This window comes from Symphalangus syndactylus, chromosome 10 (assembly GCF_028878055.3).
Source record: "Symphalangus syndactylus isolate Jambi chromosome 10, NHGRI_mSymSyn1-v2.1_pri, whole genome shotgun sequence".
NCBI lineage: Eukaryota > Metazoa > Chordata > Mammalia > Primates > Hylobatidae > Symphalangus > Symphalangus syndactylus.
This window is the reverse complement of record NC_072432.2, coordinates 133,354,432-133,377,544: the sequence shown is the minus strand read 5'-3', so window position 1 is coordinate 133,377,544 and position 23,113 is coordinate 133,354,432. Positions and strand designations below refer to the sequence as shown.

Below are 23,113 nucleotides of genomic sequence, written 5' to 3'. Positions count from 1 at the left end.
CTAGGAGAGCTTCCGTGTTACGTCTTATTCCATCATGATTTTGGAACCTGGTCACATCTGTGCTCCCCTGCGCTCTCTGGATACCATCCCGTGCTCCTCCACTCCCTTCCGAACATCTGTTCCCTCAGTGGGTTCTGGATATTTTTTCTAGAAGTTTTATTGTTTTAGGTTACATAGTTAGATTTATAATCCATCTTGAGTTAATTTTTAATATAGTGCTGATATAGATCAGTTAATTCTTTTGCTTATGGATATCCAGTTGCTTTAGCATCTTTTATTGGAAAGAGCAGCCTTTCTCCATTGAATTACTTTGCTTCTTTGTCAGAATCAATTGACCATATAAATGTGAATCTCTTTCTGGCCACTGTGTTCTGTTTTCATTAATCTGTTGGTGTATATTGATAGCAATACCACACTCTCTTGATTACCATAGCTTTTTGATAATCTTGAAGCAGGTAGTGTAAGTCCTCTATCTCTGTTCTTTGCTTTCACAGTTGTTTTGGCAATTCTAAGTGCTTTGCATGTTCAAATGCATTGTAGAATCTATTTGTCAAATTCTACAAAAAATGGCTACAGAGGTTTTAATTGGAATTGCATGGAATCTGTAATAACTTGTCAGATAATTGACGTCTTAACAATATCGAGTCTTTAATCCATAGTATTAATATATCTCTCAATTTTTTTGTTTTCAATTTCTCTCAACAATGTTTTATATTTTTTAATGTATAGGTCTTGCACATATTTCGTCAGATTTATCTCCAAATATTTCATATTTCTGATAGTATTATAAATGGTATTTAGACAATTAAATTATAAATGTTATTTTTTAAAATTTAAATTCTCTATGATCACACCACTGCACTCATTCTGGGTGACAGAATGAGACCCATCTTTTTAAAAATTTCAATTTCTAATTTTGTGTTGCTAGTTTGTAGCAATGCAATTGGTTTTAGATATCAATCTTGTATCCTGAAACATTGCTAGCCTACTAATTAGATCTAGAAGCTTTTTAAAACCATTGCTAACCTACCAATTAGATCTAGAAGCTTTTAAAATAGATTCTATATTTTCTACTGCTACAGTCATGTTGTTTGAGAATAAAAACAGTTTTTTTCTTTATTTTGTGGAAATAAATGAAGACCATCCAAATGAAAACAAAGCGTATTTATTCAGAGCTTGCTATTGGAAGATAGTCAGCCACAATCATTTGTGTTTGACAGAGACTCAAAGGCAGGCAGGGGAGTGGGGAAGCTTCATGGTGGAAAAGAGAGGGAATCATGTATGCCTTGACTGGAGGCGATTGGCATGGGGAAGCTTTAGGTGGGTTAACTAGAAGTGGGGCAGTGTACATGACTGGTTTGGGGTGGATATTTGGCTTTTTTTCCAGTTGGTTCTAAGTTGGAAGTGGGAGCAATATGAGAAAAGCTGTCAATTACTCATTATATTCTGGCTGTTCTGTGCTGATTGCTACAGGAGTTATTGTTTGGCTTTGTGGGCTGTTTGCTACATAGTAGTTTGCCTTCCTGGACTCATTACTGCAGATAGTAGGTTGGCTTCCCGGGCTGATTGCTACAGTTTGTGGGTCAGAGTACTATTTGTTTTTAATTTTTAATTTTTGTGGGTACACAGTAGGTATATATATTTATAGGGTACATGAGATATTTTGATATAGGTATACAATGCATGGTAATTACATCTGGGTAAATGGGGTCTTCATCCCCTCAGGAATTTGACTTTGTGTTACAAACAGTCCAATTATACTCTCTTAGTTATTTTAAAATGTATAATAAATTATTGTTGACTCTAGTCACCCTGTTGTGCTATCTAATTTTTGTTTTTATATATGGTCTGACCATTGCCATTTGCATATTCAGTCTTTCATTTTGCAATTTGGATGCACTGTATTTCTTTTTCTTGCCTTATCATGCTGGTTAGAACTTCCAGTACAATATTGCATATAGAAAGGGTGACAGTAGACACCTTTGCCTAATTCATCTTGGAAAAAACATTCAGTCTTTCACCATTAAGTACAACGCTAGCTGTAGGTTTTCATAGGTGCCTTTTACAGGGGTGAGGAAGTTTCCTTCTATTCCTAGTTTGCTGAAAGTTTTCTTTTTTAAATCAGTTTATGTTTGATTTTCTCACACGCCTTTTTTTTTGGCATCTATTCCACAGTTGCAATGTTGATGTGAGTTTTCTTCTCCCTTCTTTGCCTTCCCTCTCTCCTCCCTCCCTCACTCCCTTCACTCCCTTCCCTTGCCTTCCCTGCTCTTCTCCTTCCTTCCTTCCCTCCCTCCTCCCTCCCTTCCTCCTTTCCTTCCTCCCTCCCTTCCTCCTTTCCTTCCTCCCTCCCTCCCTTCCTCCCTCCCTTCCTCCTTTCCTTCCTCCCTCCCTCCCTCCTCCCTCCCTTCCTCCTTTCCTTCCTCCCTCCCTCCCTTCCTCCCTCCTTTTCTTTCTCTCTTTCTGTAGGTATGATAAATTCTATTAATTTATTTTTAAATGTTAAATCTACCTTGCATTCCTGGGACAAATGTCCCTTGGTCGTGATGTATTATTCGTTGTATATGTCCTTATATTTGATTTGCTAAAAATTTGTTAAGAATTCTTATATCTATGTTCATGAATGATATCGGTTTGTGTTTTTTTTCTTGTAATGTCCTTGTTTTTGATATCAGAATAATACTGGCATCAGAATGAGTTGGAAAGTATTCCCTCTTTTTCAATTTTGGGAAGAATTGGTGTACAATTGGTGTTTTTTTTTTTTTTACTGTTCCGTAGAATTTCTTAGTGAAACCATCCAAATGTGATGTTTCCTTTGTGAAAAGATTTTAACCACAAATTTAATTTCTGTCACCCAGGCTGGAGTGCAGTGGTGCAATCTCAGCTCACTGCAAGCTCTGCCTACTGGGTTCATGCCATTCTCCTGCCTCAGCCTCCCGAGTAGCTGAGACTACAGGCACCCGCCACCATGCCTGGCTAATTTTTTGTATTTTTTAGTAGAGACAGGGTTTCACCATGTTAGCCAGGATGGTCTTGATCTCCTGACCTCGTGATCGGCCTGCCCCGGCCTCCCAAAGTGCTGCGATTACGGGCATGAGCCACCACTCCCGGCCTATTTATTCTTAAGTAAGCTTTGGTAGTTTGTCTTTTCAAGTAATTTGCTCATTTCATCTAAGTTGTAGAATTAATTGGCAGAGTCATTTATAATATTACCTGATTATTATTTTAATATATGTAGAAGGAGTCATGTTTTTTTATCTCTCATTCCTGATATTCATGATTAGTGTCTTTTCTCTATTTGTTTCCCCATTGGTCTGACTAGAGATTTATCAGTTTTACTGATCTCAGAGAACCAGCTTTTGCTTTCATTGATTTTCTCTTTTGTATTTCTATTTTTGTTTTCTTGATTTCCCTCTAATACTTATATTTTTTCCTTTCTTCTGCTTTCGTGAGGATTAATTTATAGAAGTCCTCCTTATCCATGGCTTTGCTTTCCACAGTTTCAATTACCCTCAGCCAACCATGGTCTGAAAACATTACATGGAAAATTCCAGAAATGAACAATTCATAAGATTTAAGTTGTATTCTGTCCTGAGCAGCACATGAAACCTCATACCATCCAGCTTCATCCCGCCCTGGCCGTGAATCCTCCCTTTGCCCAGTGTCTCTGCACTGTGGGTGCTCTCTGCCTGTAAGTCACACTTGTAGACCTCACGGGTTGTCAGATCCACTGACGAGGCATCGCCATGCTTGTATCCAAGTCACCCTTACTTGACTTAATAATGACTCCAAAGCACAAAAGTAGTGGTGCTGGCAACTCAGATACGCCAAAGAGAAGCTGTAAAGTGTTTCCTTTAAGTGAAAACATGAAAGTTCTCAACTTAATAAGGACAAAAATTGTATGCTGAGGTTGCTAAGATTTACACAAGAATAAATCTTCCATCCATGAAATTGTGAAGAAAAAGAAATTTGTGTTACTTTTGCAGTCGCATTTCAAACTGCAAAAGTTATGACCACAGTGTGTGATAAGTGCTTAGTTAAGATGGAAAGGCATTAAATTTATTGATGGATGACATGGATAGAACATGTTCTGATTTACAGCGATGGGGATTGGCACTATCTGTGGTTTCAGGCACCCACTGCGGGTCTTGGAACCTATTCTATAAAAGAAGGCTGCCGTACTGTTCTTTTTCTAGTTTTATAAGGTGCAAGCTGAGGTCTTTGATTTCAGATCTTTCTTCTTTTCTGTTGTAAGCATTTAGTGCTGTAAATTTGGGATGGCATTTCAAAGTCTCCATATAATGAATACGGAGTGTTAAAATTGATTGGGACACTTGAAATTCTCATGTTCTATCTTTACATTTTACAGTTAAGGAAACATATATTAGTCAGCATTTTACAATTAATTTATGTACCACTCTTGGTGTTTATTGAAAAAATTTCTCTGGTGAAACCAGTTTTGGAATGTTACCTATCTTTATATTCAGAGACAGACTCTGTCTGTTCTGTTTTAATCTTGTTAACTGAATCCAAAATTACATTCTAGTTACTCTTTGTGGACCTAGAACAGCCTTCAGTGAAATGCAATCCCAGTTTTCTTCTGTAAGCACAGTCTGTTTGTTCCCATGTATCCTAGGGTCCAGAATTCTTGAGGAAGGGGAATTTCATTAGACATACTAAGCCAAAAGAAGATGTCACACTGAAGAAGGTGGCTGTGTGAATTCTGACCAGTAAGTTGGGCGGTACAAGGACTGAATGAGGATGGTAAATGAACGGATGTTCACAGAAGGAGATGCTGAGATTTCACAAGAGAATAACCAGAACGTGCATGCTGGCCGTTCTTTGTTTTGGTAGCAATAACTCAACCAAAATACTTCACATTCCAGATTACTTAAGCAGGTATATTTTGACCCTTGTCTGTATATGGTATGAATGAATGAATGAATGAATGAATGTCATGTACTTCTGTGTACTATTTACCTTCTATAATTCATAACCATTCAACTTTTCTCATAGCTGAAATATAGCATAGCTTGTTTTTCTTTTTTTGGTAGAATTGGTTTAATCTAGTAAAAAAAAAAGCTACAAATATTAATAGGACTCAAACCTTTGTCAATTTCCTTTCTCACTTTGGCCCAATTTTGTAAATTCACTCTCAGCAGAGAGGAGTAAGGTTAGAAATACCAGAAATTGGATTGAAATGTGACTTAGAATCAACACATCACCCCCTTGTTGAAGTCCAGAAGGAAGGGCTGTGCAGAAGAGAACAGATGGTTGTGTTTAAGGTACTAATTTCTTCTGGCTTCCTAATTCAGCAAGGAAGAAAGGAATCAGCAGCCACAGGCTCCCCTTGGCTGCTGTGTCTTGTCATGGAAGTCAGAAACAACTGCAGTGGGCTGTTGAGGAGCTGAAGGCAGCTAAACCCTCTCTCCTTTAAAAAAAAATAATGGTCATCATTTTCCACCCTTATTAACCACTTTTCAGAATCTTAGTACATTTCTATGAAACAGCAAATCAGTCAGCAGGTAAAAAAAAAGTGGGCCAGGCTTATTTGAAATCTAGCTAAGAGCAGATGGTGGGAGGGAAAGGGTTATGCATGGTACTGCGTAATGTGGTGCCCAATAATGTTAGGATGAAGACATTATTATTTTCCCTGGATGAGAAAATGTCCAGCCTGAATGCATGATTACGCTGGTTAAACACTTCTCAGTAGTTTTGGACTAACTTTATATGTGCATATTTATCTGTGGGCTGACTTTTGTGAAGAGACTGAATCAAAATTAGATTGTCAAGAATGATGAGGGTCAGGAAGAAATTATAGAATCCTGACCATGTGTTTGAGAAAGACAAGCAGAAGTGAGTTTGACAGACACTTCTGTTTCCTTTGCTTTAACTTCATTCTGAGACGGTGAGACTAATTAATATACCAGATGTAATCATTTCAAACCAAAGAGCATTTTTTGGACACCTACAGTACATTGTACCTTGTTAGAATATAGAAGATCTAACATGCATTGTTCTTTGCCAAAGGGTTGTGGTTTGGAACCACATGAGACAAGCTGGGCAGTTATTAATCTGTCTTTTATGAATTGATGAAATGAAAATCAGAAAGGGCTAAACTATGTGGCCAAGACAATGAGAGCTGTGAGAGGTCAGTATAGGATGAAATTAGTGTTCTGGAGATACAGGAGAAGATTTCAGAGACAGGTCAGTCTTGCAATAGACATTGAAGGGTCTGTTTACATATACATAGTCTAGTATATCAAAGGGAGGCATATGTGTATCCCAGGAACTGGGGTGAGAATCAGCAAACGCTTAGAAGCATCAATATGCAATGCATGATCTTGGGTGCTAGGAAAACGTATCCTGCAGTCCAGCACTGGAGTTAAGACTTTAGTCTCTGAAGTCAGAAAGCCTGGGTTCAAATCCTGGCTCTATACAGTGTGTACTTGTACAAGTTAAATATTATTTAACCTCAGAATGTGGAGTGTTAAAAGTTCATAATATGTTTTTCAACTCAGTCTATGCAAGCCACCTCTCTTGTTATTTATTGACTTATGTGCTTTCATCATCACACCCTGCGATGGATTTGACCTTAGGCAAGGCAGCTCTCTGCAGCTCAGGGGATCCCTGAAAAGGCTGGGATCTGTCAAACCCCGGGAGCCAGGATAATGAGTTCTCCATTGAATGGGGATCGGGGCAGTGTGTCTTCATGTCCATCAAACTGATGTAACTCTGAGTTTTAAGGGTCTATGTATGGATTCTGCCAAATTTTCTAGATAAATGTTTGTTATTATTTGCAAACAATAAGTTTTAGCTCTTCCCTTCCTATTCTTAGATCTCTTTCTTGGCAGGGAACTCCATTGCTATATTCGGCAGCAGTAGTGAGAGTGGCCATATTTTTCTTGTTTCTAGTCTTTAAAAGAATGCTATCAATATTTCCATATTAAGTATAATGGTTGTTATAGATTTTTCATGTAACCTGTATGGAGAGAAGAATAGCCCTATCTTTCCTTAGCTACTTGAATTTTTAAAATATTATAAATAGGTGCTGGATTTTGTCAAATGATTTTTCTGCATTGATTTAGATATGTAGTTTTTCTTCCGTTAGTCTATTAATGTGGTGAATAATATTGATTTTTTAGGGTTGTGTTATGTTTGCATTACTAATTAATCCATGATTGATCATGATATATTATTTAAAAAAACACAATGTTGTATTCAGTTTTACTTAAGGGTTTTGGCATCAACATTTAAAAGCAATGGACCTATCAACCTCATAAAATGATCTGGGCATTTGAACCTCTAAAAAATATCATTGGTGGTGTTAGTGGCGGTGGTGGTGGTAGAGAAGAGAGGAAGTGGTTGGTGATCATTTCAATTATTATTATTTTTTGAGATGGAGTTTCGCTCTTGTTGCCAAGGCTGGAGTGCAGTGGCGCCATCTCTGCTCACTGCAACCTCTGCCTTACGGGTTCAAGCAATTCTCCTGCCTCACCCTCCCAAGTAGCTGGGATTACAGGCACCCGCCACCATGCCCAGCTAATTTTTGTATTTTTAGTGGAGACAGGGTTTCACCATATTGGCCAGGCTGGTCTCAAACTCCTGACCTCAGGTGATCCACCCACCTCAACCTCCCAAAGTGCTGGAATTATAAGCGTGAGCCACTGTGCCTGGCCTCAATTTCTTTAATACTTGAGATTTTTTTCAAGTTCTTTTTTATTCTGGGGATTTTTTTATCATGTTTTCTAGATATGTATCTCTTATGTTTATGTAGTTATAGTAGTTTTTATAATTTTAATTTTTAAATAACAGCTTTATTTTGATATAAATACTATAAAGTTTACCATTTTAAGTGTATAGTTTGGTGATTGTTGGTTATTTGGTGGAGTTTTGCATGGATCACCACCACTGCTTCCAGAACATTCACACCACTTCCCCCAAAACCCCTAAACTCACTAGCGTCATAGGTTAGTAGTATTAAACAAACTCTGTGCCCATTCTCCCCTTTGCCAAGCCCCTAGCAAGCGTTAATCTATTTTCAGTCTCTGTAGATTTGCTTATTCTGGATATTTTCATATGTGTAGAATCATATAATGTGTGCCCCTTGTTTCTGACTTCTGTCACTTAGTGTAATGTTTCAAGGCATATCCATGTTGTAGCATGTGTCAGAGTTTCATTCCTTTCTACAGCTGAATGATATTATCATAGGATATACTGCATTTTTAAAATCCATTCATCAGTTGTTGGATATATGAATTATTTCCACATATTGATTATTATGAATAATGCTACTACAGTCATGTACAAGTTTTTGTGTGAATATGTTTTTCAATTCTCATGAGCGTACACCTGTGAGTGAAATTTCAGAGTCATATGGTAACTCTCACTTCTTCACGATCTGCCAAACTGTTTGCCAAAGTGGCCACAGCATTTTATGTTCCCACCAGAGTGTGTAAGGTCTCAATTTCTCCACCTCCTTGGGGAACACTTGTTATTGTCTGCCATTCTGATAGCCAACTTAGCATGCGTGAAGTGATATTCCAAGGACCTATTTTTCCAGTGACCAATGATGGTGAATATTTTACTAACGACCAATGATGGTGAGTATCTTTTCATCAACTTATTGACCCTTTGTATATCTCTCCTGGAGAACCGATACCTCCCCTCAAGCCTCACAACTCGCGCCTTGACTATAAATCCCCACTTGTTCTGACTGTATTTGGAATCAAGCCCAGTTCCATGCTGGAGCATTTCTTCCCTTCTTGCAATGGTTTTTGAATGAAATCTATCTTTACCACTTTAACGTCTGCCCAGCTCTGGTTTTCTTTAACTAAGTCCTTTGCCCATGATTTTAATTGAGATATTTGTCTTTTTATAATTAAGTCGAAAAAATTGTTTGCATATTCGGGATAAAAGTCCCTTAACAGACACATGATTTGAAAATATTTCTCCCATTCTGTGTGTTGTCTTTTCACTTTCTTTTTGTTTTGTTTGTTTGTTTATTTTCGAGACAGAGTCTCACTCTATCACCCAGGCTGGAATGCAGTGGCATGATCTCGGCTCACTGCAACCTCTGCCTCCTGGGTTCAAGTGATTCTCCTGCCTCAGCCTTCCAAGCAGCTGGGACTACAGGCACCCGCCACCATGCCCATCTAATTTTTATCTTTTTAGTAGCGACGGGGTTTCACCATATTGGCCAGGCTGGTCTTGAACTCCTGACCTCGAGATCCACCCTCCTCAGCCTCCCAAAATGCCGGGATTACAGGCGTGAGCCACCGGTGTCTTTGAAGCACAACATTTAAAAAATTTTGATGACACCCAATTTGCTTATTTTTCTTGTCACATGTGCTTTTGGTGTCACATCTAAGAAGCCATTGTTTAACTCAAGGTTACAAATATTCAGAGGCTTTTATAGTTCTGGCTGTTACATCAAGGCCTACAATACATTTTGAGTTAACTTCTGTATATGGCAGGAGGTAGAAGTCCAACTCCACTGTTTTGCATATATTTAATTGTCCCATCATTATTTGTTGAATTGTGCTGGCATGGTTGTCAAAAATCCATTAACCACCAATGGAAGGATTTATTTATGGATTCTTAATTCTATTCCATTGATCTATATATCCATCTTTATGCCAGTACTACCCTGTCTTGATTACTGTAGCTTTATAGTAAGTTTTGAATTGGGGAGTATGAGCTCTCCAACTTTGTTCATTGCAAGATTGTTTTGGCTAATCTGAGTCCACGTGAATTTTAGAATCAGCTTGTTCCTAAGTAGTTTTTTTTTAAGCTATTGGAAATGAAGTTGTTTAATTTCATTTTTAGATTGTTAATTGTTAGTGTTTAGAAATGCAATTGGTTTTTGTATTTTGATCTTGCTTCTTGCAACCTGGCTGAATTAGTTTATTAATTCTAATTTTTGGTGGATCAGTTAGGATTATGTCATCTGCAAGTAGAGAGAGTTTTATTTCTTCTTTCCAGTTTAGATGCTTCCCTCACCCTCCTCACCCCCAAGATTTGTCACCTAATTGTCCTGTTGTGAACCTCCACTACAATGTCAAATGAAAGTGGCGAGAGGGGATGTTCTTGTCTTGCTCCTCATCTTAGGAGGAAAGCTTCTGATCCACCATGAAGTGTGCTGGTAGGGTTTTTCACAGATGGCCCTATCAGGTTGGGAAACTTCATTGCTATTCCTAGTTGTTGAGTGTTTTTGTCATGAGAGGATGTTAAATTTTGTTCAAAGCTTTTTCTGGCTCTATTGAGATGATCTTAGGGTTTTTGTCTTTCCTTCTATAAATGTGGTACATTACATTAATGGGTTTTCATCTATTAAACCAATAAATCTTACTTGGCCATGGTATATATTCCTACTACCCAATATGTCTGCTTTATATTTTTTATGATTTCATGTTTTTGCTTCATATTGGTAATATCTTCTCAACTTTTTAAATATACTTATCTTTCTTATTTAAAATTCTTGGTTCATATATTCCAATATTTCTGTTTCACTTGGTTTTGTGCCCGTTGCCTACAAGAATGTCGGTGCTCCGGAATAAAACAGGAACATTGAGCAAGGGATTTGATATAGGAGGAAAGATAATGGTTCTTTCTGGAAGTACAGACAGTCCCCAACTTACGATGTTTCAACTTAACAATTGTTCAACTTTCTGAGAAAACGATACGCCTTCTGTAGAAGCCATACTTCAGTACAGTATTTAATAATTCACATGAGATCATCGACACTATATTATAAAACAGGCTTTGTGGTAGACGATTTTTGCCAGCTATAGGCTAATGTAAGTGTTCTGAGTGTGTGTAGGGTAGGCCAGGCTAAGCTATGGTGTCGGGTGGGTTAGGTGTGTCAAATGCATTTCGATTTAGGTGATGCATTTTAATTTCAGTTTACCGCAAGCTTATGGGGAGAAATCCCATCGTGAGTCAAGGAGCATCTGTACTGAGTTTCAGTAGGGTGGTCGGATAGCTAAAGGGCAAGGTTGTGAAGGTGGTTAGGAGGAGGAGAAAAAAAGTTGGGAGGGGAGGGAAAGATAAGATTCTGAGAAATGAAAACCGGCAGTTGAAGAGCTTGAGAGCTGGAAGGCGTTAGAGCAGTGCCCCTGCCGAAAGTGGGCTTCCTTCACACTCCACACCTCTCAGCCTGCTGTTTCCAGGTTGCCGGCGGCTTGGCCTTGAGACTGCTTCTCCCTGATTTTGCCTCTCACTGAGGTGCTATCCAGCTGAAGCCAGAAGACAGCTCACTCAGTCTGGTTTCTTTTCCTGCCAATCTGGGCTTGGCAGCCACCAGGGAGAGATGGGAGAGTTGAAAGGAGAGGAAAGGAAAGCCGTGATTTTTAAAAATCCATTTTCCTAGGAAGCACTGGGGGAGCTGGTGAAACATCTAATGCCCCAAACTCTATCCCTAGTAATTCTTATTATTCAGTCAGGAACCCGCCTTTTAAAAACACTCCCTGTGATTCTGAATAGGTGATCCAGGCATCAAACTGAGAGAGAATGGAAAGGAAAGGACTCTTGCAGTTTGACCTCCGGCCTTCCCCTCTCAGCTGTCCCCAGGAGGGGGTGCTTTGCGTGTCTTCACCTCTAGAAATGTAAACCTCTGCCTGTGTTTCTCTCTGGTTCCTCTCTGGTCCCTCTAGTTGAGGGAGAGGCATGACACAGAGCTCTGGGCGCTTCTTGGCCGGTGGGTACTTGCATTAGTTCAGCTTTCACCCTGCTGATAAAGACATTCCTGAGACTGGGTAATTTATAAAGAAAAAGAGGTTCTATGTGGTTGGGGAGGCCTCACAATCATGGTGGAAGGCAAAAGGCACGTCTTACATGGTGGCAGGCAAGAGAGAATGAAAGCCAATCAAAAGTAGTTTCCCCTTATTAAACCATCATATCTTGTGAGACTTATTCACTACCACGAGAACAGTATTTGGGGAAACTGCACCCATGATTCAATTATCTCCCACCAGGTCCCTCCCACAATACGAATTATGGGAATTATGGGAGCCACAATTCAAGATGAAATTTGGGTGGTGACGCAGCCAAACCATATTAGTATTGATTAAATACTGATAATATATTTCCAAAACATATAATCCAGCCTCTCTAGCCAGGTGGTTGAGTTGAAGATGCATTACAATTTAAAATAAAAGTCCTACAACTCAAAAAATCTTCTACTCAACCACCTGGCTAGAGATGATGGATTATGTATTTCAGAAATTCCCTGTTTTTCTTTAATCATGCCATCAAATGAAAGCAACCTGCAAACAGACTAAAATCTGGGTCTTTGAGTAGGCAAATAGAAAAATTAAAAGCAGGTGGGGGTTGAGCTGCAGGTGATAATGGAATTGCAGCTGGCAGCATGTGCCTGCTTCCCCTAAGGCCTGTAAAGTTGGATTAAATAAAACAAATACTGGTGGAATAATCAAATATGCTTTGGAGTACTTAACTCTGTTTGGGGACTAAGAAAGATGGTATTCAAAAGAAAAAAATTTATGTTTTCCCGTCATTAGGTGAAACAAAGCTACTTACCTATTTTTCTACAGTATTACAGCTGGCCCCAGCTGCACTGGTGAGAGAATTTTCATCCCTGCCCCACTTCCACTGAGCAATTTTCTGTGCAAAAAACTGACTCAAGGGTGGGGAGGGCAACATTAGTGTAGAGATGGGAGCGACAGATAGGCTGTCCTGTGCACATCATTTTACACTGAGAAATGTTCTTTATAGAATTCTCCGATTACTTTTTTCAGGTTATAAATGTTATATATTCTTAGAAGTATTTTTTGAAAATATTGTGGATACAAAATCCTCAAAAATAAAGTCACCTTTTAAGTGCACCCTAGGAATTTGACTTTTAAAATATAATTTGCTGAGAGACGGAGAATCCCTTTGTTCAGCGAGTACTCTGCTATTTTGTCTGTTTAGTTAATCCAACTTTTTCTTCTATTATTGCTTTGTTTAAAGCGAGTTTCGTTACAGTTAACAGTATTTAAAGAGGAACAGCCCTGTGCAGAATATTTAAAGGTGTGTTGTGGGGTTGGATCAAGAGACATGGAAGATTCGTTCAAGATAACAGAGTTCAATTTGAGAATAATTGATACATGCTACAAAGTATAAAGTAATAGGGTAAAAAGATAATCTAACATAAAAATGTTATACAGAATAATGAAGTGATCAGAGTAGGTTGGGGGAGCTCCCGGGAGCCTTGTTGCAGCTGTTGACCTTATTGGGGTTGTCTGAGGGACTGCCCTGCCTGCTTTGTCATTCACATAAGGGTGGGGACACTTGCCCCTTGTTTTTTCCCACAGACTAAACCTCACTCGAAATCGGTGGCTATCTATTCACCGGTGATCTCTCTGAGGCCCCTCTCAGTGATCCCACGTGATCCAGCTGTGCCCCCCGCCCCTCTGCCCAGATGCTTCAGGGACCCGGCTTTTCAGGCTTGCCCTCACCAGCGGCCATCAGCCACGACTCCACCAGTGCTTTCGGTAGGAAGAACTGAGGCTGCCTGGGAGGCCCAGGGCGACAGGAAAAGGGCTCTCTCGAGTTCTGAAAAGAGAATCTCCCGCCAGATCGAATTTCAACCCCTAAGCTTGTTTAGCCTTATGGTCCGAATTCAGATTAGGTTGTCACTCAGTCTGAGATGCCAGGAAAGGCCTTCTGCAGACAAAATGTCCCCTCCCCCCGCCCATCTGCAGCCAGGTGTGTGCTGCACCGCAGCCTTCCCGAGACACAGTGTGGATTTTAAAAATTTGTTTATTTTTGTTTCTCAACCACTTTATAATGTATTTTATTTTGTAACATCTTGTTTTTAAGTATTGCTGCTGTCCCTGTTATCCTTCCCATTGTTTTCATCACTGATTTATTTTGTGAAAGTTGTACACTAATGTCCTGTTTTATGTCAAAATCAAAAGTATTTAATGAAATACCAGTTCTATTTAATGTGGTTATGGAACCAGCTGGAAACACAAAACGAACAGTGATTGTACAGCAGGCTGGACCCAGGAGGTCAGGTTCATTTTGTTACATATGCAATAAACTCATGACTTTACGAAAAAAAAAAAAAAGAAAGAAAGAAATTGGTGGCTATCACACTAGTCCTTGCCCTTGCCAGTGGTGGGGTTAATTTTTGGACTCCACACAGTGCTATTTTTACAAAGTGCTATAATTTTTCTTAGTCCAGCCACAAATTTTACAGAAGAAATCTGAGACATCAGAAACTGTAGCTCAGGATTGGCTCATGTTGTTTAAGATTCCACATTTCAGAAGGATTTGTTAGCTTTGTTACTTCACATTACCCAGTCTTCTCTGACTTTAATCACCGATCACACTGGCTTTATTTTTTCTCTTATCCCTAACTTTAACTTCTCTTCAAGGGCTTTCTGGGGAAATAGTGCTTTTTTCCCCAAACAGCAAAAGAGAGGCCTAGATGAGCCTGTGTTCTTTTATTTCTCACGTGACTCTGTTTAAAATGCACAGACATCATGGAGACATATTTAGCTCTGTACTGAACACCACAGAAAACTGTTCCTCCAGGCTTTGGTGGTAATTTAATTTTTTGAGTTGCAGGACTTTTATTTAAAATTGTAACACATTGATGTAGTCACTTGTGTAGGCAGACAGCCACGTAGATAATTACAAACATGATTCCACAATCATGGGCACTGCACATCCCACTGTACATGATGTTTTTCCTCCAGCAAAAATTTGCTTTTTCCTAATACTTTTTATGATAAGTGTTCCTCATTTTAAATGCTGTTTTAAACATATTTTGGAAGAAACTAAGTGACCTAATTCTAGAAACATTGGGACTACCCTTTTTGCTTTTGGAAATTGAACTGATTGCTGTGTAGAAGAAGAAAGACCCCAGGAGAACATCTAGTGTAGATGGATGGCATATGTATTAGTCAGCCTAGGCTGTGTCATAACAAGATACCAGATTTGGGGGCTCAACCAACAAACATTTTTTTTTTGCTGTTTTGGAGGCTAGAAGTCCATGCTCAAGGTGCCAGCAGGGCTGGTTTCTGGCGAGGGCTCTCTCCTGGCGTGTAGACAGCCGCCTTCTTGCTGTATCCTCACATGGCCTTTTCTCTGTGCACATGGACAGAGAGGGAGCACAATCTCTGATGTCTCTTCCCCTTCATATAAAGACAGCAGTCCTATCAGTTAGGGCCCCACCCTTGTGACTTCACCTAACCTTAATTACCTCCTGACAGACCCTGCTTCCAGATACAGTCACATTGGGGATGAGGGCTGCAACACAGTTCAGTCCAGAATAAAACAAATGTCCACGATCGTATAATTAAAAGCTAAGGCATGGCACCTTCAGCCACAGAAGCCTGCATAACTGATCATAGGTTAAAGGACACTTTACCAAGCTAGTATCTAGTGGATCCCTGACTCTTGGAAACAGTAGAGGAGTTAACTCTGCCTTGTCCCAAACCTCTCTTCCTCAACACACTGCCTCTGTTTGAGCTGTGGACTCTGCAGCAAGACAACTGCCACCCTGAATATCCACCTTTGCACCAGTTGTAGGAAACCCTCAGTTTCTTCAGAGCTTACGCTTCAACTGCAGTCTTCATCAGCTCACCTGCTGAGACATTTCCTCCACGGTGCACTCTGTCAAATGCCTGTGGGCAATGCTGCTTAGGACTATCTCTGGTCTGCGGGCTCCCTTGCTCCTCTCTGACCTGTACTGCAGCCATGGAGTTTAGAGATGGAAGTAGATGTGTGAGGCTTTCAATTTCATTTTTCGAATTCAACGGGATCTGTAACAACATATTTCAAATGTACACGACACTTTTACACAATGGTCTTAATTCTTCAAGGGTCTTGGGCTCTTGTTCCGAGGTCAACTTATTCTTTCCTTCACATGTTCAATCACTGAAATGACAAATCTTTATTGAACACCGGTCATGTGTCGGGCATTGTGATAGACTTTGGGGATACAATAGTGAAACCAACAGATATAATCCCCGTTCACTGAAAACTTTTAAGTTGTGGGATCTTGAGAAAATCTCTTGGTCTTTCTGGGACATATATTGCTCATCTTAAGGTAGGACTATTGGAATGATAAATCATCAGTGTTAGAATGAATCTTTAAAATGATGATTTTTCCATCTGATAATTGGAATGATTTGATCTTCTAAGTAATCTAAAATTTCAAAAAAGCATTAATAAGAAAACTTAAGATCACTTGTAATCCATATAAACAATGCTAATCCTTTTGTACGTTTCTTCCGAGATCTTTGCCTTGTATATGCATACAGATGCATATACATTTTTGTTTAAAAATTTACATTCTGATTAGAAACTGCCTTTTACAATTTATTATATATATATATTTTTATGTCATTGAATATTATTATTATGCTTGCCAGTGGCTCTTTGGTATCTATTATATGGATCTATTACAATATTTATCCCTCTTGTTTTAGGGCATTTAACTTATTTTCCCATGTTTACTACTATAAATAAATGGAAATACATGTCTCTGATTGCTTCCTTAGAATAAATTCAAAGAAGTAGGATTGTTGACTCAAACAAGTTTTTGCTTTGGATATATATTGCAAAATTTCCATCCAGGAAGCTTGTATCAATTTACATGCCTATTATCTATGTACACAAGTGCTAGCTTTTTCTGCATCTTCACCAATATGGATATATATATTTTGTAAATCCTTGCCAATTTGATGGGAGAAAGAAACACATTTTTTAAATTAAACAGTTGTAAGGTAGCACTTGGATGAATTTCTTTTTGTAAGTCTTTTAACTATTAGTATTTCTACAATTCCTATTTCTATCCTTTGTCTATTTTAATGTTGTTTCTTTCTGAATAAATTTATGAGGACACTTCTGATCTCAGAGATAGTAAAGCCATTTTCTTTTACACACTGCAAATATTTTTCCTACTTTGTGGGTTTCTTCTTACATATACGTATTTCAAATTGAAAACACTTATTTTTTTGTTGCCAGGTCCATCAAGTCGTGCATTTTTTTCTTTCTTTGCTTAGAAAACTTTCCCATCACAAAATTAAGTATATTTTCCTAGTTTTCTTTTAGTCCCAAATTATTGACTCTATTTTGGGACTTTTTATTATAGTCCATGTATTTGTCTGTTTATTCTGCCATTAAAGCCATATTACATTTGTTCTGGTTTTTCATGTATAAAATCTCTAGTTTCTTTTTTTTTTTCTCGTTTTACTTTTTATTCTAAGCATTCTAGAAATTGTCTCTATCTTGACTTCTACATAGATCTCCCGTGTTGATTCTGCTATTAAAGTGAAAGACCTTCAAGATTAAGCTATGATGTTTTAAATTTCCGTTCTGTATTAACTCAGACCCTAATACCTTATCTCAATCTGTTGTCTTATCTCATCTTTCAGCTTTTACTCTGTTGATATTTTCTAGAATTAAATGACAAAAAAGTGCCACTTAAAACTTCTACTTATTGTAGTAAATATTTTGCAAACAATTGCTTAATTTCCTTGAGAGTTTCTCGAAAGTCTTCTTTCATATTTTTTTCACAGTTTTTTTTTTTAATAGATGCCACCAATCTTTGGCAGAGCAGAAGGTTATTAAGGCCAACCATGTGTCTCTGCTATGTGTGGTTGGCCTTGGATCTTTCCATCATCTACCTAAATCCTTTTAGGATCTTCTGATCTGATTTTAGCACTAGGACTCAATTAAAGACCATTTCAGTAGCCCAGTGGCCTGGGCAGGAGGTCTGGGACCTGGCACCTCAGGATCTTCCAGCAGAGGAGTTTGACTTCTTCCTTCCCTGTGTTGGAGAAGCCTTCCTTTGGGGACCAGCTTTCTCTTCCTAGAGTTTTAGTTGACCCATCATTCACTCTAGGTACAGGGAGTTTCTGTGCCCAATGTTCTTCCCCTGACAAATGAGGGAAGATACATCCATTTGGAAAAGAGTTCCATTCATTAGAGGGAATCCCCAACACTTGTGGTTTTCTATTTGTCTTGTCTGCATTTAACCCTGCCTCCTAGTGAGACCATGCTGCACCTTTTCCAGGGCTCATCCCTGGGGCCCTCAGTGAAGGGATGCTTCCTGGGGTTCTGCCAGGATGCCCTTTCATTTCATCCTGTGTGATGGAGTCCCTCATCTCGCATCAGCAGGTTGTTTTGCAGGAACCCCAGTGTGCTGGACGTTTGGTGTTTCCTGTCCTTTCCCTATTGGCTCCTCTTCTCCCTGGAATGACTTCAAATGTGGTAGCATGTGAGAATCACTCTTTGTTCCAGGTTTTCCTGTTTTATTGAGGTCCTCGGCTTATTTTAGCTGGTTTCTAGAAGAGGTATAATTAGATGCTTCTGATGAAATAAGATGGTGGAAGACTTATCTAGGAAATCAGAAATGGATCTTAAAGCTTATTTGAGATAGCACCTCTCCTGCCAGCCTCACAACTGTGATTCGGGGATGAAATGAGATGATGAACGTGGAAGGACTTTGAAGACTGCCTGAAGCATTATGCAAATGCAAGGTTGCTTTGTTATCACCACGTTTTATGATACCAGAAATCAGTAACCCTGCTGGAAGCAAATTTGAGTTGTGAATTTTTTTAAGGCATGTGTGATAATGGAAGATGATTATTTAGGTGAGGCAAAAAGCCATTCTATTTCTATGTGTTTCGCCTCCTTCTTTCACAGCAATACATCTGAAATAGAGGTTTGTCTTGTTCTTTATTCCCCCAAAGAGAAGGCTGGCCTGAATTTCCATTTTAGACTATTTCCTTGAGTGCCAAGAGATTGTTTCAGCAAAAGAAACTAATCTTCAGATAGGTCTGTCCCCGCACAATGCCTAGGATCGGGGGCAAAGGCTTTAATTAAAATGGAAGAGTTGGTAATTTCTGGTTGATCTGGGAAGCTTAAAGTTGATGTGGTTTGAATGAAAGCAATGACTTTTGCTCAAAATGCAAATATTAATGCAAAAAAGAGCCTGGAATTGACTCTCAGTGCAATTGGAAGAGATTGTTACTTCTTTTTAATGTCTTTTCCCTTAATGTAATGGTTCTTTTTTTCCCCCTGAAACTCTGTAATATATACATTTAACAAGTGGGTATTTTGTTCTCCTTAAACTTCTTTTCACTTGACAGTTTGCCTGTCTTTACAGACTCTTAAAAGCAGTGGAAATTTTGGTACTAACAAATCTTGGGAAAAAGTAATAAGGATGTGTTTTTGCTTGTGTTTATTTGGATGATGTAAGAGCCAGTTTCAGATGTAGCTTTTCCTCCAGCCCTTCGCAGTGTAGTTGTGTGTATAGCTTAGGCCTACCCATCCTCTAGTCTCTATTTATACACAGAAAGTGAAAGTGACACTTATGTACCCTGGCATTTGTACGTGCTAAAATGAAGTTTTAAAATTGGAAGTAGCATGTATTGCTCTTGGGTTAAGAAGGCTCATCTAATACCAAGTACTCCAATGAAACAAAAATGCATTTTGAATGTTAATAAGACATTAACAAGGGTAGATGAAAATGTGAACAATTATACCAGTATACATTAACAGCATTTCTGATCAGTGATGCTTTTTACTAATTACAATAATTGTGGGTAAAAAGTGTACATAATGTGAAATCAAAATGGCTTAAGCATTGCAAAATTATTATTATTATATTTATGTTATAGGCAAATTTGTTATAAAAATAAAAAATAAAAACCAATCATACTCCCCGTATCCTAATAAATCATGGATTTTTTTTCTTTTTCTTTGCTACCTGTATTATCTACTTAAGCACTTTTATGTAATTGTAATCATAGTATCTGTGCAGTTTTGAGTTTAGCATTTTTCTTTCAACATTCATTATATATGTAGGTACATATATATGTATATATATAATATACATTTAAAAACCTTTATATATATGTGAGTGTGTGTGTATATATATAAAGTTTTTTCCCCCCTGCAATTCTCCCTTTAACATAGGGCATGCCACGGCTGCTTTATCCAGCCTTCTGTTGTTAAATCTGCAATTGTCTCCCTAATTTTTTGTTCCTATTTAGGTAATGCGGCAATGGATATCTTTGTTTCAATTAATTTTAACTTTCTTGTCGCAGGAAAAGTTTTTGTTCATTTGTTTGTTTTTTAGAATAAATTGAAAGGAGTGAGATTACTGTGCCAAATCTCAAAGAATTTCCAGTAGGTACAGGGTAGAGAGGAGCCAGTTAGAGGAAGACACTGTAAGTGTCTCAGAGAGTCTCATTTAGAGAGAGAGGTGAGAAAGCCAGGAAGAAAGGAAAAGATGGCTGAGGTGGGCAGCTCACTTGAGGCCAGGAGTTAGAGACCATCCTGGCCAACATAGTGAAACCCTGTCTCTACTAAAAATACAAAAACTAGCCAGGCGTGGTGGCACGCTCCTATAATCCCAGCTACTGGGGAGGCTGAGGCAGGGGAATCGCTTGAACCTGGGAGGTGGAGGTTGCAGTGAGCTGAGATTGTGCCATTGCACTCCAGCCTGGGCGACAGAATGAGACTCTGTCACCAAAAAAAAAAAAAAAAAAAAAAAGAGAGAGAGAGAGAGAGAAAGAAAGGGAGGAAGAAAGGTCAGGAGGGAGGGAAGGAGGGATGGAGGAAGGAAGGAGGGGCTCCCTGGCAGGTCTCCATTCTCAGATGCCACAGGCCTAGGTTGGAGGCAGGGCAAGCTGTGGAAACCCTAGGAATGATCTGCAGGGAACTTCTTTCCCTTTGTCAACCAACGTAATTTGGAAGCAGCTTTGGATTTGAGTCAGGCTAATTGGGAATGTGACTCCACACTCCTCCCCCTGAGAAGTCTGCAGATTTTCACTTCCTGCTGGAAGTTGTGGGCAGGGAAGGCAATGGATCTGGTCCAGGCACCCTGGGGAAAGCAAAGAGAGGGAAAAAGGTGCCCAGGCAAAAGGAATGCTGCTAAATAATGAACGAGGATGCCTCCACCATCATTCCAGAATCAAGTGGTATTTGCCAAAGCTCTGATTTCCCTCACCGGAAACCACAGGCAAGAGCGCTGCTTGCAGTGTAGCCATTCCTTTTCCCTGCAAAACTGGAGGTGGGGGGCCCTGAGGGAGGAAAACAAGCCTGTACTGATCAAAATCACTAATAAGCCTCAAATCCCAACATCTCACATCACTAATGGCTTCGTACCAGAGCTTGGCATTTATTTTCCTTTCCTTTTCAGCCAATGGGTTCTGACTAGTTGTCCAGCTGTAATTAAATAACTCAGTGAACTCTGCCTTTACTAGAAGTTCTTTTTAAAAGAAATGGAATACTTTAGATTAAGAGGAAAAAAAAAACAGCCACAAACCAGGCCGCATGATGAGATTTCCAGTTTTGCCATAATTTCATTCTCTGGAAATCCAGAGCTTTAGGAGATTGATAATGCAGGGAATGTGAGAAGAAGTTCCTCTATGGTAACAAATCCAAAATTGAAAATCCACTGCAACCACATTTGAGCTCACATCATTCCCACTTGTTTTTCCACCCATTATCGTCTGTGTGCTTTTTCACCAGCTCAGGCTCTGTCCACATTCAGCATCTTGAAGATTAAATGTTCCTTTTTATTCTTTTGACTGCAGTAGTAGTCCCAGTATAACCATGACTCCTTCCCTACCTCTAAAATACCCTCAGCAAAATGGCAGAAAGTATGTACAGATGTTAGTAAGCTGCAAATTTATTTGCAAAGAAAAAAATATAAGCCTGCACTGTCATTTTCAAAAACATGTAGAAGCCGCATAGTAATGTTGACTCATCTGACATACACCTACATGTATGTTTCTCTTAAAAAATCTTCTAGACAAAAAAAAACCTCCAGATGACCGTTGATTAAAACCTACTATGTAACCTAGAAATGGTGCTATAAGTGTTGACAATATATTTCTAAGTCACATTTCAGTACTTTCACACGTCTGTAAAAATTTTTCATGTTTCACTGGCACTTTTAAACCCATTTAAAGGCCTTAAAAGTGTTCAGGGATTGTCTAGAAGCATGGTCTTCTTGCTCTAGACAGAATATAGGAATTAAGAAAGTGATGAATGAGGAAAATGGACAGGAAGGATTTACAATCTATCCTGTAAACAAGATGCCACTTGCTGTGTGTTCTCTGAAAATCACTTTGCCTTTGTGGCTGATTCATAAAAGTAAACCACCATCCAGGAGATGGGCTAGGATGTAACTGTAAATAAAGTCATAGTGGAACAAAAGTCTGGAAAAGAAGAAAATAACCTCTAAGTAAAGGAAAGGGAAGGGGGATTGGAATTAGGGAACAATAGATTCGAGAGGTGATGCAGTCAACAGTGAGAAATTTTTTTTTTTTTTTTTTTTTTTTTGAGACAGAATCTCGCTCTGTTGCCCAGGCTGGAGTGCAGTGGCGCAATCTCGGCTCACTGCAAGCTCCGCCTCCGAGGTTCACGCCATTCTCCTGCCTCAGCCTCTCCGAGTAGCTGGGACTACAGGCGCCCGCCACCACGCCCAGCTAATTTTTTTGTATTTTTAGTAGAGACGGGGTTTCACCGTGGTCTCGATCTCCTGACCTCGTGATCCGCCCCCCTCGGCCTCCCAAAGTGCTGGGATTACAAGCGTGAGCCACCGCGCCCGGCCGAGAAATGTTTAATATTACGCAGATTGCAATTTTTCGTATGCAATGTCTCATTTGATTCTTATGACATCCTAGCAAATATTGTGGTATTCATTTTGTACATGGAGAAAATGTGACTCATTCTGATATAAACACATTCCAATAAGAGACTGGCCTAATATCACACAACTAGGAAGTGGTAGAGCTGGAACCCAGATTCTGAATGTGTGATGACTCTTAGTGTTCTTTTCACTCCGCCATCCTGCCTCAGGTAGAAACTTGAAGTTAGAACTGCTGTACTGCTGTATTCTTTAAACGTGATGGGAATCCGGGATGAAACTCTTCAGTTGAGCAAAGAAGAGGAAATAGGGAACAAAGAAGGAATCAGTTTCTCCATGCTGGGCATGGACCAGTCAGTATAGCCAGAAATCAACAATCCTGCTAATTCCAAAGAAAATGAGTCTTTATTTGCTCAACTGCATCATCTGCTGGCAGGTAGCTTAGGCTGCGGTCAGTCCGCAGACTGACATACAATTCTCTTTAGTTTGCTC

The 23,113-nt window shown here is 39.2% G+C and overlaps 1 protein-coding gene across 3 annotated transcripts in view; it reads left to right on the top strand.

Annotated features, from left to right (window-relative positions):
- Positions 1–23,113, top strand: part of ZMAT4 (zinc finger matrin-type 4) — a 382,280-nt gene that overhangs the window by 114,244 nt on the left and 244,923 nt on the right. The window lies entirely within an intron of this gene.